This window comes from Tachyglossus aculeatus (assembly GCF_015852505.1).
Source record: "Tachyglossus aculeatus isolate mTacAcu1 chromosome 12 unlocalized genomic scaffold, mTacAcu1.pri SUPER_6_unloc_4, whole genome shotgun sequence".
Classification (NCBI taxonomy): domain Eukaryota; kingdom Metazoa; phylum Chordata; class Mammalia; order Monotremata; family Tachyglossidae; genus Tachyglossus; species Tachyglossus aculeatus.
In genome coordinates this window covers 2,920,829-2,936,328 of record NW_024044831.1, presented here as the reverse complement: position 1 = coordinate 2,936,328, position 15,500 = coordinate 2,920,829, and the positions used below count along the sequence as shown (strand labels likewise).

At 44.9% G+C, this 15,500-nt stretch overlaps 1 pseudogene; it reads left to right on the top strand.

Annotated features, from left to right (window-relative positions):
- The first annotated feature begins 4,119 nt into the window (after positions 1 to 4,119).
- On the top strand, positions 4,120 to 9,848 carry LOC119921653 (annotated as a pseudogene).
- Positions 9,849 to 15,500: the final 5,652 nt, after the last annotated feature.

The following is a 15,500-nucleotide window of genomic DNA, read 5'->3' as shown; positions in this document are numbered from 1 at the left end:
CCGTCCTCTCCTGGTTCTCCTCTTATCTCTCCGGTCGTTCATTCTAAGTCTCTTTTGCAGGCTCCTCCTCCCCCTCCCATCCCCTTACTGTGGGGGTTCCCCAAGGTTCAGTGCTTGGTCCCCTTCTGTTCGCGATCTGCACTCACTCCCTTGGTGACCTCATTCGCTCCCACAGCTTCAACTATCATCTCTACGCTGATGATACCCAGATCTACATCTCTGCCCCTGCTCTCTCCCCCTCTCTCCAGGCTCGCATCTCCTCCTTCCTTCAGGACATCTCCATCTGGATGTCTGCCCGCCACCTAAAACTCAACATCTCCAAGACTGAACTCCTTGTCTTCCCTCACAAACCCTGCCCTCTCCCTCACTTTCCCATCTCTGTTGACGGCACTACCATCCTTTCCGTCTCACAAGCCCGCAACCTTGGTGTCATCCTCGACTCCGCTCTCTCATTCACCCCTCACATCCAAGCCGTCACCAAAACCCGCCTGTCTCAGCTCCGCAACATTGCTAAACTCCGCCCTTCCCTCTTCATCCAAACCACTACCCTGTTCGTTCAAGCTCTCATCCTATCCTGTCTGGACTACTGTATCAGCCTTCTCTCTGATCTCCCATCCTCGTGTCTCTCCCCACTTCAATCCATACTTCATGCTGCTACCCGGATTGTCTTTGTCCAGAAACGCTCTGGGCATGCTACTCCCCTCCTCAAAAATCTCCAGTGCCTACCAATCAATCTGCGCATCAGGCAGAAACTCCTCACCCTCGGCTTCAACGCTCTCCATCATCTCGCCCCCTCCTACCTCACCTCCCTTCTCTCCTTCTACAGCCCACCCCGCACCCTCCACTCCTCTGCCGCTAATCTCCTCAACATACCTCGTTGTCGCCTGTCCAGCCATCGACCCCCGGCCCACGTCATCCCCGGGCCTGGAATACCCACCCTCTGCCCATCATTCAAGCTAGCTCTCTTCCTCCCTTCAAGGCCCTACTGAGAGTTCACCTCCTCCAGGAGGCCTTCCCAGACTGAGCCCCTTCCTTCGTCTCCCCCTCGTCCCCCTTCATTTCCCCCATCTTGCCTCCTTCCCTTCCCCACAGCACCTGTATATATGTATATATGTTTGTACATATTTATTGCTCTATTTATTTATTTATTTATTTTACTTGTACATATCTATTCTATTTATTTTATATTGTTAGTATGTTTTGTTTTGTTCTCTGTCTCCCCCTTTTAGACTGTGAGCCCACTGTTGGGTAGGGACTGTCTCTATATGTTGCCAACTTGTACTTCCCAAGCGCTTAGTACAGTGCTCTGCACACAGTAAGCGCTCAATAAATACGATTGATTGATTGATTGATTAAATGCTTCCTTTATGTGAAGCACTGTTCTAAGAGGTGGAATAGATACAATATAATCGGATTGGTTACAGTCCCTGTCCCACATGGGTCTCACAGGCTTAATCCCCAATTTCCAGATGAGGTAACCGAGGCCCAGAGAAGTGAAATGATTTATCCAAGGTCACACAACAGACAAGTGGCAGAGTGGAGATTAGACCCCAGGTCCTTCTGACTCCCAGGCCCATGGTCTATCCGCTGGGCCACCCTGCTTCTCTATTGTGAATTAGAGAGAGGAAAGCAGAAGTGAGGACTGGATGGAATCTGTCCAGTCCTTTGCTCAAATTATTTAATTAATCCGTATCTTTCCTGAGAACACAAGGACCTATTCCCTGATGCCACGGAAGACCTCAAAAAGTCAAACTAATCCCAAACCAGAGCCTTTTGGAAAGAAGGTAACACCATTCTTCAGATGAGGTAGGTGAGAGGGCTTTATGGCTTATGGTAAGGTAACATTTCTTGTGCTGCTTTTAATTTTTTGCATCTGCTCTCTGGCACCTTCATTCTAGGGAATTTCCATTAGGGAAAACTAACCGAGCCCCTAGACCTCCAAAAACCTTTAGCCAGGAGAGTAAAATGTGGATCCAATTCTCTATCATTGGAAGTGTTCAAGGATAGATTAGCCTCAATCCTGAATGATCTCCTTATTTGCCTACCTTCAGATGGACTATCAGTCTTTCAATCAATGATATTCATTGAGCGCTTAGTGTGCGCAGAGCAATCATTAAATGATATTTATTGAGCACTGGCTATTAACAGAGCGTTGTGCTAAGCTCTTGGGAGAGTACAATACAATGGAGTTGGTAGATACATTCCCTGCCTACATTAAGCTTACATTCTATAGAGGGAGACACACATTAACACAAATAAATAAATTATGGGTATGTACATAAAAGCTGTGGGGCTGAGGGTGAGGTTAATATCAGGTGTTCAAAGGTTACAGATCCAGCTGGGTTACAGATCCAGGTGTGCAGACGATGCAGAAGGGAGAGGAAGTTGGGGAAAACCGTGTTTAATCTGGGAAGGTTTCTTGGAGGAGTAGTCAGGTTAAAAAGATTTGAAGGTAGGAAGAGTGGTGAACTGTCAAATATGAAGAAGGGCAGAGTTCCAGGTCAGAGGCCAGATATGGGTGAGAGATCGGCAGTGAGAGAGATGAGATAGAGGTATAGTGAGTAGGTTGGTGTTAGAGGAGCAAAGTGTGTGGGCTGGACTGTAGCAGGAGATCAGGGAGGTAAAGTAGGAGGGGGTTGAACTGATTGAGTGTTTTAAAGTTGATGGTAAGAAGTTTCTGTTTGTCATGGAAGTGGATGGGCAACTACTGGAGGGTCTTGAGGAGAAGGATCACATGGATAGGATATTTTAAAAAAATGTTACAGACAGCAGAGTGAAATAAAGACTTGAGTGGGGAGAGACAGGAGGCAGAGAGGTCAGTGGGAAGGCTGAAACAGTGATCAAGGTGGGATAAGATAAGTGCCTGGATTTAACATGATAGCAGTTCGGACGGAGAGGAAAGCGTGGATTTTAGCCATGCTATGAAGGTAGAACTGACATGGTTTGGTGACAGATGGAATATGTGATCTCCCATTCTCGTGTCTCTCTCCACTTCAATCCATACTTCATGCTGCTGCCCGGATTATCTTTGTCCAGAAACGCTCGGGGCATATCACTCCCCTCCTCAAAAATCTCCAGTGGCTACCAATCAATCTGCGCATCAGGCAGAAACTCCTCACCCTGGGCTTCAAGGTTCTCCATCACCTCGCCCCCTCCTAACTCACCTCCCTTCTCTCCTTCTACAGCCCAGTCCGCACCCTCCGCTCCTCCACCGCTGATCTCCTCACCGTACCTCGCTCTCGCCTATCCCGCCATCGACCCCCGGCCCACGTCATCCCCCGGGCCTGGAATGCCCTCCCTCTGCCCATCCGCCAAGCCCTGCCTCTTCCTCCCTTCAAGGCCCTGTTGAGAGCTCACCTCCTCCATGAGGCCTTCCCAGACTGAGCCCCTTCCTTCCTCTCCCCCTCGTCCCCCTCTCCATCCCATCTTACCTCCTTCCCTTCCCCACAGCACCTGTATATATGTATATATGTTTGTGCATATCTATTACTCTATTTATTTATTTATTTATTTTATTTGTACATATCTATTCTATTTATTTTATTTTGTTAGTATGTTTGGTTTTGTTCTCAGTCTCCCCCTTTTAGACTGTGAGCCCACTGTTGGGTAGGGACTGTCTCTATATGTTGCCAATTTGTACTTCCCAAGCGCTTAGTACAGTGCTCTGCACATAGTAAGCGCTCAGTAAATACGATTGATGATGATGATGATGTGGGTTGAAAAAGAGAGATAAGTCGAGGGTAATACCAAGTTTTAAAGTTTGTGAGAAAGGGAGGATGATGAGAAACAGCGTGGCTTAGGAAAAGCAGCATGGCTTAGTGGAAAGAGCACGGGCTTGGGTTCTCATCTCGGGTCTGCCACTTAGCTGTGTGACTTTGGGCAAGTCACTTAACTTCTCTGTGCCTCAGTTACCTCATCTGTAAAATGGGGGTTAAAAGTGTGAGCCTCATGTGGGACAAACTGATTATCTAGTATCTATCCCAGCGCTTAGAACATTGTTTGGCAAATAGTAAGCACTTAACAGATGCCATTATTATTGTTATTATTATTATTATTATTATTATGGTGCTTTCTACAGTGATGGGAAAGACATGGGGAGGACAGGGTTTAATTGAGAAGATGAGGAGTTCTGCTTTGGAGAAGCTAGGTTTGGGGTTTTGGCGGGACATCCAGGTAAAAATGTCCTGAAGGCAGGAGGAACTCTGACACTACAGAGAAGGAGAGAGGTCAGGGCTGGAGATGTCAATTTGTGAATCATCTGTGTAACGATGGTAATTGAAGCCATGGGAGTGAATGAATTCTCCAAAGGAGCATTCTCCAAAGGTTTTGGCAGAGAATTGAACGGGACCCATAAATGAGCCTTGAAGGGACCCCACCTTCAGAAGATGGGAGACGAGGGGCCCGTGAAGGAGATTGAGAATGAGCAACCAAAGAGATAGGAGAACTAGGCGAGGACTGTGTCAGGGAAGCCGAGGTTGGATAATGTTTCTGGAAGGGTATGGTCGACGGCTGAGAGGTCGATGAGGATTAGGATGGAGTAGAGGCCAGCAGATCTGCCGAGAAGAACGTTATTGTTGACTTTAGGGAGGACTGTTTCTGTGGAGCAAAAGGGGTGGAAATCAGATTGCAGGGGATCAAGGAGAGAATTGGAGGTAAGGAAGAGGAGACAGATCCAAACACTCACCCCAGCCCTTCAACGCTCATGTCCAAACCCTTATACCCTATTTCCCCTATGCCTGAATAATTTTAATTAGGGCTTCCCCCGGTAGACTGTAAGCCCCTTATGGGCAAAGTCTAAATCTACTGAATCGTGCTTTCCCAATCGCTTAAGACAGTGCTCTGCCCACAATGCACGCTCAGTAAATTCATTCATTCATTCATTCAATCGTATGTATTGAGAGCTTACTGTGTGCAGAGCACTGTACTAAGCGCTTGGGAAGTACGAGTTGGCAACATATACAGAAGGTCCCTACCCAACAACGGGCTCACAGTCTAGAAGGGGGAGACAGACAACAAAACAAAACATGTGAACAGGTGTCAAGTCATCAGAATAAATAGAAATAAAGCTAGATGCACATCAATAACAAAATAAATAGAATAGTAAATATGTACAATTAAAATAGAGTAATAAATCCGTACAAACATATATGCAAGTGCTGTGGGGAGGGGAAGGAGGTAGGGCCGGGGCGATGGGGGGGGGGGAGGAGAGGAAAAAGGGGTCTCAGTCTGCTCGGGGAGTCACGTAACTACCATTAATGAAATTGTACCATTGATGAATACCACTGATGAATTGATTCAGTGAAAATTATCCCTTCCAGTTCCATAACAGTATGATTCAATGTGGAAAAATAAAAAGGCAATAGAAGTGGTTTGAACAGTTTGTGCATGACAGAGAGTTTAGGTTCAATCCACAGTCTACCATAACTCATGTCCTTATCAAATATTTGAATCTATTCTTTTACTCCGTTTTTGTCCACTCAACCTGAGTTTCTCACATTGCCTTTGCTTAATATTCCAGGGAGTTGACAGTTATTTTTTATGGTATTTGTTGAGCGCTTACTATGTGTCAAGCACAATTCTAAATGCTAGGATAGATATGAGATAATCAGGTTGGGCACAGGATGTTCATTGTAAATAAGCAATGAAAATCTTCCAAATGGTGAAGTTTGGTTTCAGAAAGCTTGACAAAATATCGGGACACTTCTATTTTTTATGGTATTTGTTAACTGATTACTTTGTGCCAGGCCCAGGTCTAAGCACTGGGCTAGATAAAGGATAATCAGGTAAGATATGGTTCCTGTCCCATATAGGCCTCACATCCCAAATCGGAGGGAAAAGGATTTAATCCCCATTTTACAGATAAGGAAACCAAGGCACAGAGAAGTTAGGTGACTTGCCTAAGACCACCCAGCCAACAAGGGGCAGATTTGGGATTAGAACCCATCGTCCCCTGACTTGCAGTCCTGTACTGTTTTTACTAGGGCAGGTTCCTTCTGTTCTCCCAACATCTCATTCTACTGGCAGACAGAATAATAAGTTTAGTGGCCCATTTCTTCAGGAGATGGTAGTTCTCCTATTCTAATATTAAGTCTGTTGAAAGTAAAGGGACAATTATTTTTAATAGTGTAACAAAACATTAGTCGTTCTTGAAAAGAACATTTTCTTCTGTTAGGAAAGAACATTTATTATGGTATTTATTAAGTGTTTACTATGTGTCAATCAGAGAAGCAGCATGGTTTAGTGAATAGAGTATGGGCCTGGGAGTCAGAGGACCTGGGATCAAATCCTGACTCCACCACCTGTCTGCTTTGTGCCTTTGGGGAGTCACTTAACTTCTCTGAGCCTTGGTAACCTTATGTGTAAAATGGGAATTAAGACTGTGAACTCCATGTGGGACATGGGCTGTGACCAACCTGATTATTTTGTTCCTTCCCTAACACTTAGTATAGTGCCTGGTACATAGTAAGTACTTAACAAATACCATTAAAGAAAAAAAGCACTGTTCTAAGCGTTGGGGTAGGTAGAAGTTAATCATATTGGACTTAGTCCCAGTCTAAGTAAGTAAATTTATCTGGATTTTGGGGTTTCCCAAGTATGGTTGATTACTTCCTGTTCACTCTATTGGTCTGGGTTGATTCTTATGCAGACATTATTATTCAGAAGGTAAAAAGCAGGGTTTCTCTGACCCAAAATAGATTATTTGGAGAGAAGTAGAAAATACTGCCACTCAGTAATTTCCCCGAGATTTAATTGAAATGGTCTGATTATTTTTAGTGGTGAATACGCTCTAGTTTCTACAGACATTATAAAATGGTGAGGCTTGGTGCAAAGAGCACAGTCCTTGGAGTCTGGGGACCTGGGTTCTAATCCTCGTCCCCAGACTCCAAGGACTGTGCTCTTTGCACCAGGTCTCAACATTTCTCTAATTTCTGTAGAAACTAGAGCGTATTCACCACTAAAAATAATAGATTCTGAGTTCTAATCATGACTATGCCACTAGTCTGCTGTGTGACCTCTGGCAAATCACTACACTTCTTTGTGCCACAATTACTTCATCTGTAAAAGAGGATTCAGTACCTGTTCTCCCTCCTACTTAGACGGTGAGCCCCATGTGGGACCTGATTATTTTGTATCTACCGTGGCGCTTAGTACAGTACTTGGCACATAGTAAGAACTTAACCAATAACACAATTAAATATATAAATTATTTGTTAAAGTGCATCTTGGAGGATCTTGCTTTGAATTCGGGGAAGCAACATGGACTCCAACTTAGACTGTGGGACAAGAACTGTGCCCAACCTGATCATCTTGTATTGACCCAGGTCTCAGTATACAGTTTGAACATAGTAAGTGCTTAACAAATGCCATTATTATATTATTATATATTATGGTCTTGCAGATGTGAAGAAGAAGGGAGTCCCAGGAAATGGGATGTGTGTTAGCAATTGATTTAAGATGGGAGAGTTGAGAGTGAGGGACAATTAAGAGGAGAAAAGAACACGTGATTAGAGGGTAGGGAGGAATTAAGAATGTGAGTACTGTGAAATCCAGGTTGTAGGCTGTGGGCCTGTGGACAAGGAACGTGTCTACCAACTTTAATGAATAATTATAATAATAATGATAATTATAACAATATTGGCACTGGTTAAGTGCTTACTATGAGCCGAACACTATTCTAACTTTTGGGGGTAGATACAAGTTAATCAAGTTGGGCACAGTCCCTGGCCCACGTTGGGCTCACACTCTCAAACTCTATTTTTTACAGTTGAGATAACTGAGGCCCAGAGAAGTTCCTTCCCATTTCACAAGCCCACAACCTTAGTGTCATCCTTCACTCCGCTCTCATTTACCCCACACATCCAATCCATCATAAAAACCTGCCAGTTTCACCTTCACAAAATCTCCAAGATCTGCCCTTTCCTCACCATCCAAATTGCTACCTTGTTGGTACAATCTCTCATCCAATCCCGACTGGATTATTGCATCAGCCTCCTTTCTGATCTGCCATCCTTCTGTCTCTCCCCTTTTCAGTCTATACTTCACTCTGCTGCCCGGATTATCTTCACATAGAACCGCTCTGGGCACATCACTCCCCTCATCAAAAATCTCCAATGGTTGCCTGTCAACCTTCGAATCGAGCAAAACCTCTTCACTCTCGGCTTCAAGGCTTTCTATCACCTTGTCCCCTCCTACCTCACCTCTCTTCTCTCCTTCTACAGCCTAGCCTTTACACTCCGCTCCTCTGTCGCTAACCTCCTCACTGTGCCTCGTTTTCGCCTGTCCCACCGTCGACCCCTGGCTCACGTCCTACCTCTGGCCTGGAATGGCCTCTATCCACACATCTGCCAAACTAGCTTTTTTCCTCCCTTCAAAGCCCTACCGAAAGCTCACCTCCTCCAGGAGGCCTTCCCAGACTGAGTCCCCCTTTTCCTCTGCTCTTCCTCCCCTCCCCATTGCCCCTACTCTATCCCTCTACTCTACCCCTTTCCTCTCCCCACAGCACTTCTGTATATTTGTACATATTTATTATGCTATTTTATTAATGATGTATATATATCTATAATTCTATTATCTATTTTGATGATATTGATGCCTGTCCACTTGTTTTGTTTTGTTGTCTGGTTCCACCGTGTAGACTGTGAGCCCATTGTTGGGTAGGGATTGTCTCTACCTGCTGCCAAATTGTTCTTTCCAAGCGCTTAGTACAGTGCTGTGCACACAGTAACCGCTCAATTAATACGATTGAATTAATGAATGAATGAAATAGCTTGTCCAAGGTCACACAGTAGACACGAGGTGGAGCTGGGATTAGAACCCAGGTCCTTCTGACTCCCAGGCCTATGCTCTATCCAATAAGCCACTTGAGAATTTTGCCACTCCACTGACTTTTTAATTCTTCTCCCACTTGCATTCTCGATTTCTCCCTCAATGCCAGCAGGCCTCCACTGTGGAAAACCAAACAACGGTGAAAAAACTCATCTTACTCGGACTGACAAGTGATCCGGAACTCCAATATGTGCTTTTCCTCTTTCTTTTCCTCACTTACACATTGAGCGTCCCCGGGAGTTTGACCATCGTCGCCCCACCCTGCTGGATCCCCATTTTTACACCCCCATGTACTTCTTTCTCTACAACCTCTTTTTCCTGGAGATCTCCTTCACCTCTGTCTTTGTTCCCAAAATGCTGGTCAACATCAGCAACGGGGACAAGACCATATCTTTCTCTGGCTGCTTCATACAATATTTTTTCTCCATTCTCCTGGGAGCACCTGAGTTCTACCTCTTTGAGACAATGTCCTTGGACTGCTATGTCGCAATCTGCAGGCCCCTGGAATACACAACCATCATGAGCAGAAGGGATTTGTGTTCTGCTCGTCCTCTGCTCTTGGGTCTATGGTTTCCTCGTCGTCTCCAAGCCGCACATCATGACCAGCATGCTCCCTTTCTGTGGAGCCAACGTCATCAACCATTACTGCTGTGACTACACCATCTTGCTTCAACTCGCTTGCTCGGACACACACATCATCGAGGTGATGGAGCTGGTCTTGGTTGTGGTCACACTTATCTTGACCTTGGCATCAGTGATCCTGTTCTATGCCTATATCTTCTTGACTATTTTGAGAATTCCCTCCGTCTAGCTGAGGAAGAATGTCTTTTCCACCTGTTCTTCCTACATAATCGTCATCTCCCTGTCGTACGGCAGTTGTATCTTCATGTATGTCAATCCCTTCGTGAAATAAGGATGTGGCTGTTCTGAACACTTCATTTGCCCCCTTGTTGAATCCCTTTATTTATGCCTTGAGAAACCAGCGGGTGAGACAAGCCTTTAAGAATGTGTTCGAAAGATAAGCATCTTCTGAAGGAAGTGAGTCTATTCAGTCCCTCGAGAATCATTCAATGATATTTATTGAATGCTTACTGAATGCGGAGCATAGTACTAAGTGCTTGGGAGAGTGCACTATAAGAGAGTTGGTAGACACGTTCCTTGCCCACAGTGAACGTAAAGTCTACAGTCTCGAAGTCAAAACGAGGTGGAAAGAGCACAGAATTTGGAGTCACAGGACCTGGGTTCTAATCCTGGCTCCTCTACTTGCCAGCTGGGTAACCCTGAGCAAGTATCTTCACTGCTGTGCACCTCATTTTCCTCATCTGTAAAATGATAATAATGATAATTATGATATTTGTTAAGCACTTACTATGTGCCAGGAATTATACTAAGTACTAGGGTTGTTGCAAGGAAATTGGATTGGACACAGTCCCTGTTCTATGTGGGCTCACATTCTGGATCCCCATTTTACAGATGAGGTAACTGAGGCACAGAGAAGTTAAGTGACTTTCCCAAGGTCACCCAGCAGACAAGTGACAGAGACGGGATTGGAACCTTCTGACTCCCAGGCCGTGCTCTATCCACTATACCATGCCGTTTCTAGTTTAGAAACTAGACCTCCAGGACAGCTTGAAAAAAATTCCAATTCCTGCGCTAAGAGATTGCAGTGAAGAAATTCATCATCTCCCACTAGCAAGAAAGACCAGTCAAAGACATTCACTCCATGCTCTAACGGGGTAACTTTTTGAGCTATGCTCCAGGATAGTTCATTCCAGTTCTCTGTTAAGATTTCAAAGTTTTCCAATCATGGATGAAAAGGTACAAAAATGATATCTATAGGAAGCCTGTCCCCTACCGTACTAATTCCTCCTAAAACCTCAGCCCATTCTCCCCACCCCCCACCCTCCCTCCGGGCACAACATGAAAAGGTGGTACCTGTGAAAAGTAGACTCATTTGGGGGGTGATGGGGGAAGGGGAGAGGCGTAGAGGCAACCAGATTATCTAAATATACAAAACTTGATTATACTTTTTTTCTCAAGCTACATATCACCTCGCATGCATGTACAGTGATTTAGAGGGGAACATCACAAAAAATTTCCATACCCTCTTCAATACCTCTTCTCCCTCCTACTTAGAGAGTGAACCTCATGCGAAACAGGGACAGTATCTGACCTATCAGCGCTTGGTACAATGCTCGCCACATAGGAATTGCTTAACAATTATGATAATCATTGTAATTATTATACTCCCAGGTTTAAATAATTGAACCTTAGTGCCATTGTCATTGAAGCTGAAATACATTTTTCACAGTTTCAAGGTGTCCAAGTTAAATTCGACTACAATGACATTATTATTGATCATTGTTTTAGCTGTAATAAAAAAGATATTTGAAAAGTAAAAAAGCCCTTAACAGCTGGTATTGTATTATTTTAAATAATCCAATGTAATGCCAGCCGTACTAGATTCTTTTTTTACTTTTCAAATAACTATTAAAGCATCCAAATTTTTGAATAGCTGATAGACTACAATAATAATAATAATGTTATTTGTTAAGCACTCACTATATGCTTAACTGTTCTAAACGCTGTGGGGCAGGGGTGAAATACAAGATAATCAGATAGTCCCATACGGGGTTTACAGTCTTAATCCCCATTTTACAGATGAGGTAACTGAGGCACAGAGAAGTTAAGTGACGTAGACAAAGCTAAGTGGCAAAGCCGAGATTAGAGCACATGACCTCTGACTCCGAAGCCCGTGCTCTTTCCACTGAGCCACGTTGCTTCTCTACTACCAGAGCTTGATATTCACTCCATATCAGCTCCACAGCATTCATGAACGTAAGCACAAATTTTTATTAATTTTAGTGTCTATCCTTCCTTCCTTAGTCCGGTGGTCTGCAAGCAGGGATTCAATTACTAATCCTCGTTGATCGCTCGATTTAACGGTCCTTATCCTTTTTAGTAACAATAATGGTAATAGTAATAATAATAATGATAACTGAAATTTGTTAAGAGCTTACTATGTGCCAGGCACTGTTCTAACCAGTGGGGTGGATCTGAGCAAATCAAGTTGAACACAATCCCTGTCCCCCATAGGGATCATCATTTTATAAATGACATAACTGAGGAATAGAGAAGTGAAGTGACTTGCCCAAGGCCACACGGCAGACACATGTTCCGTCCACTAGGCCATACTGCTTTTTATGTCTAGAAGTGGGACTCACCTGAGGTTGCATGTCTCCTGACTTAGGAAGCTGCCACATATGTCACCTTATTCGTTTATGGCATTTGTAATGCACTTACTATTTACAAAGCACTGTTCGAAACACTCTTGGTTTATAAAGTTAATCAAGCTCAACACAGTCCCTGTTCCACTTGGGTCAAACCATCTAAGTAGGAGGGAGAACAGGTTTTGACTCCCCATTTTACAGATGAAGAAACTGAAGCACAGAGAGGTGAAGTGACTTGCCCAAGGTCCCACAGCAGCCAGTAAATCACATTTATTTAGCGCTTACTGGGTGCAGAGCACTCTACTAAGCGCTTGGGAGAGTACAATATACCAATATAACAGGCACATTCCATGCCTACAATGAGCTTATGGTCTACAGGGGAAGACAGACATTAATATAAATAAATACAATTACAATGAAGGAACTGGGATTAGAAACCAGGTCCTCTGACTCCCAGGCCCTTGCTCCTCTCTTTCCCTGAGGCCTCAGTTACCTCATCTAATAAAATGAGGATTAAATTCCCCTTCCTCCTACTTAGACCGTGATCCCCATGTGGGGGACAGATTTGCGTCCTACCACTTTGCACATAGTAAGCGTTTTAGCAAATACCATTTAAAGATAAACCCAAAGGCTGACTCTTCCAACATCGCAGATATGAGGTTATCCCATCTAATTCAAAGGGACCCCCTTCTCCAGAGGTCTTGGGGATGGAAGCAGTGAGAATTGTGTCAGAAGCCTGGCTCAGAAATAGCCACCAAGGGTTCTCATTATGCTGCTCCAGTCCAAAACCCCCAAGTCCCTATTCAAAAGCAACTTGCGATGCAGAAATTCTGTGATAGAGAGGATACTCACCCACCTCCATCGCTCCCGTCACTTGGAAGGGCTGAGGGCAGTCAGTCAGACTCTGGCAGGAATGGGCCGAGTTAGCATTTATCAGCCACTTTTTTTAAGCCTCCCCTCCCTCAGGGACAGATTAGATCATGCCGGAATGAGTGGATGATTAATTTTAATCCACTCCGACACTCCGACAGGGAAACCTCTGGACGTGCCTGCTCTCTTCTTCCCCATAATCTCTCCCGAGCTGGGGAAAGATGAGCTCAGAGTCCTCCTTCTTTTAGAACCAGTGAGATACTCCTATAGATACATGGAAGCATCCGGGCTTTTTCATTCATTCATTCAATCATATTCATTGTGCATTTACTGTGTATAGAGCAGTATACTAAGGGCTTGAGAAAGTATAACAATAAGCAGACATTTTCCCTGACCATACATTCCAGAAGGAGAGATAGTCATTTATATAAATGAATAAATTTGAGGTATGTATGTAACTGCTGTGCAGCTGGGAGGGGGAATGAATAAAGGAACAAGTCAGGGCGAGGCAGAAGGGAGTGAGAGAAGACCAAAGAAGGGAAGGAAGTCAGGGAAGGTCTCTTGGAAGGGATATGTCTTCAATAAGGCTTTGAAGTGGAGGATAGTCATTATCTGTCGATATGAGGAGGAAGGGCGTTCCAGGACAGAGGCAGGATGTAGGAAAAATAGACAAGGTCGAAGCCCAGTGAGAAGGTTAGCATTAAAGGAACAAAGTGTGCGAGCTGGGTTGTAGTATGAGAATAGCCAGGTGAGGTAGGAAGGGGTGCCAGTAGCCAAGCCTGTGTCTCTGGTCCGTGTCTGACCCTCTCAGCCCTAGCTCTCACATCGACACAACCAATGCTGGGCCATTGCCGCTACCCCTCTTGGGATGTCTTGTCTTCATCACCCTGGTTTAGGTGAAGGGGAAGAGCGACGGGGAAGATTAATCAATCAATCAATTGTATTTATTGAGCGCTTACTGTGTGCAGAGCACTGTACTAAGCGCTTGGGAAGTAAAAGTTGCCAACACATAGACAGTCCTTATCCAACAGTGGGCTCACAGTCTAGAAGGGGGATAAAGTGAACAAAACCAAATATATTAACAAAATAAAAAAATAGAATAGATATGTATAAGTAAAATAAATTAATAGAGTAATAAATATGTACAAAGATATACACATATATACAGGTGCTGTGGGGAAGGGAAGAAGGTAAGACGGGGGGATGGAGAGGGGGACGAGGGGGAGAGGAAGGAGGAGGCTCAGTATGGGAAGGCCTCCTGGAGGAGGTGAGCTCTCCGTAGGGCCTTGAATGGAGGAAGAGAGCTAGCTTGGTGGATGTTGGGAGGGAGGGCATTCCAGGCCAGGGGGATGACGTGGGCTGGGGGTCGACGGCGGGACAGGGGAGAACGAGGGACAGTGAACACATTAGCAGCAGAGGAGCGGAGGGTGCCAGCTGGGCTGTAGAAGGAGAGAAGGGAGGTGAGGTAGGAGGGGGCGAGGTGATGGAGAACCTTGAAGCCGAGGGTGAGGAGTTTCTGCCTGATGCGCAGATTGATTGGTAGCCACTGGAGATTTTTGAGGAAGATCTAAATGTAGATTTATCAAACCCAGCAGCCACACCCTATAATTTGGCAGGTGCCTCGGGGAGGAGGCTCCTGGTTCTTGGAGAAGCCCTGTGGAAAGACCACAAACCTTGGGGTCAGAGGACCTGGGTTAATAACAATACTACTACGAAGAATGGTATTTGTTACGCTTTTACTATGTGTCAAGCACTGTTCTAAGCGTTGGGGGAGATACAGGTTAATCAGGTAGGACACAGTACCTGTCCCGTATGGGGTTCATACTCTTAATCCCCATTTTACAGATTAGCTAACTGAGGCCCAGAGAAATTAAGTGATGTCACAGAGCAGACATGTGGCAGAGCCAAAATTTGAACTCTCATCCTTCTCACTCCCAGGTATTTGTTAAGCGCTTACTGTGTGCCAGGCACTACCCATGCTCTATCCACTAAGCCACAATGCTTCCTCGTCCCCTCTCTGCCAATTGATTGCTGTGTGACCTTGGGTCAGTCGCTTAACTTCTTTGTGCCTCAGTTCTCATAAATCATATTTATTGAACCCTTACTGTGCTCAGAGCATTGTACTAAGCACTTTAGGGAGTACAATGCAGTAACTAACAGACATATTCCCTGACCAAAATGATCTTAAGTGTAGAGGGGTCTCACTTAAACTATGAGGTCCATGCGGGACAGCGACTGAGTCTAACCTAATTAATGTGTACCTATCTCTGCGCTTAGAATAGCGTCTGATACAATGTAAGTGTTTAACAAATACCATTTAAAAAAAGGCCCCACCTCTTCACACAACCCCTACCTCCTGGTTCCTCTTCCTTTCAACCAGGTAAAGGGTCTCCATGAAGATTCTCAGGTCAAATCAGTGCTTTGAGCAGCTGGCTGTGTGTCCCCAGCGTCAACGCAGTCCTGTCCCTGGTCAGAGCTGAGTTTCGAAGGAGAATTCTGAACAACCCAAACTTTCTTCCCCCGGCCTCAGCGTCGTTTAGTGGAAAGAGCACAGGCCTAGAAGTCAGAGGTCGT